General features: G+C 40.7%; 1 non-coding gene across 1 annotated transcript; it reads right to left on the bottom strand.

Annotated features, from left to right (window-relative positions):
- Nucleotides 1-1512: 1512 nt before the first annotated feature.
- Nucleotides 1513-1619, bottom strand: LOC141615757 (small nucleolar RNA R71). Its single transcript, XR_012530160.1, has one exon. It is a non-coding gene; the product is annotated as a small nucleolar RNA R71 (small nucleolar RNA).
- Between the last annotated feature and the right edge of the window lie 212 nt (nucleotides 1620-1831).

The following is a 1831-nucleotide window of genomic DNA, read 5'->3' as shown; positions in this document are numbered from 1 at the left end:
GTTATTAGATTAAATCACCTTTATTCATAATTATTGTTGGATTGTTGCATGTTTAGAAATAGAATTCATCCTCCCACCATGTTTATGCTTAAAGACTCCATCTTTATTGTTTATCTTGCCTTTAGAAACATGATGAGTGAGTAGTTACCCTTCTAGGGTTTAGAGGGAGCCTAAATAGGATTAGTGGACATGACTAGTTGTTAGTCTTGAGTCTTGGGTGTAGGAATTTGTCTTTCTTAACATTGCATACAAGGTGTTTGACGAATTGTGTGAGTGAAAGCTTGTGCCTTTTGTCTTTGTAGCTTATTTCTTCCTTTGAATGAAAGTTTGTTGGTGGTCTTGTTGCATGTTTTGAAATAGTTGTTGCTCAATGAAAGTTGGTAACCACCTCTAGGACAAAACCCTCACCTTAGACTATTTTTATCGACTTGTCGCCCGTAGTTCATTTAGGTAACCCCGAAGACCCTAGTCTTTTAATCAATCGAACACATACTTCATACTACTTTGTTTAGTTGCATCTAGTAGTTAAATCAAACCCCTTTTCCTTTGTTTTTGACTAGACTTGACTCGTAGTTAGACTAAGTAGGAACCCCCGCCGTCTTCGTGTTCGAAACCCGACTAAATACTACATTTAATTGGTTTTTTATAAATTGTTTTGATAAGGGAAACGACGGCAAAATCCCAACTATCAAATGGCGCCGTTGCCGGGGATGGAGTTAGGTTATGCTTAGTTTTTGCTTAGAGTCTTTGCTTTAGTCTTATCTCAATTGTTAGTTTGTTTTAGTAGTTGTGTGTTCTTTGTAGAGTGTGTGATTTATTGCCTTCCCCTAGTGTGTAAAAACACTAGGAGACTAACGATTTGTCAAGTGCATGCCTAGAAGGAACCACCAAGCTCTTCTCTTCAACTCCGACCCCGAAAGGCTTTTTAGAACCTTGAGGACAAGGACCCTTGAGAGAGTTAGGAATAGTTCCCCTCAAGCAAACTTGGACCAACCAAATTCACACATCCCACAAAATATTGATACCACAACCACACTTCAACCAAACCTCACAATTGAGACTCTACTAGAAAACCCTTTTCATAACTTCCCTAATTATAATAGCCCACCTCAAACACCACCACATCAAATACCAAATCCACCACCACAAATGGTTCTTAGAGATCATAACCGGCCTAACCATAATGATTCATGTAACCCTATCAATTTTGGCACCTTGGCCCCAAACAACTTTGAAATGCATCCCGCCCAAGTCGGGTTAATTGAGAAGGACTTGTTCAGGGGGCATATTGAAGAGGATGCCCATGCTCATCTCCGGAAGTTTAAGAGGAAAGTTTCAATGATGAAGAAGAATTGGGTATCCGAAGACACCTTGAGAATGATGTTGTTTCCGTTTTCATTGACGGGCAAAGCGGACCAATGGTTGAACATTCACCCACCGGATACTTTCACTACTTGGGATGCTTTGGCTAAAGCATTCATGGCCAAATATTACCCTTCCTCAAAGACCGCGATGCTCCGTAATGAGATTCATACATTTCAACAAAAGGATGGGGAGTCTTTGGGTGAAGCTTGTGACCGTTATCAAGACTTGATAGCAAGTTGCCCCCACCATGGAATACCGGAATGGTACATCACTCAAACATTCTTCCAAACTTTGCTACCAAGGACTAAGGAGATGGTAAATGCCTCCGCGGGGAGAGGATTTGATCACTTGAGTGATGAAGAGGGCACGACATTGATCAAGAAAATGGTAGATTCGAAGGTAAACTATGGTTATAGAGGAAACATGCTAAGAAGGAATGGGAAGTTTCCTAAGGAAAACGCCTCCA

This window comes from Silene latifolia, chromosome 11 (genome assembly GCF_048544455.1).
Source record: "Silene latifolia isolate original U9 population chromosome 11, ASM4854445v1, whole genome shotgun sequence".
NCBI lineage: Eukaryota > Viridiplantae > Streptophyta > Magnoliopsida > Caryophyllales > Caryophyllaceae > Silene > Silene latifolia.
The sequence above is the reverse complement of the archived record's forward strand: the minus strand, read 5'-3'. Positions and strand labels throughout refer to the sequence as shown.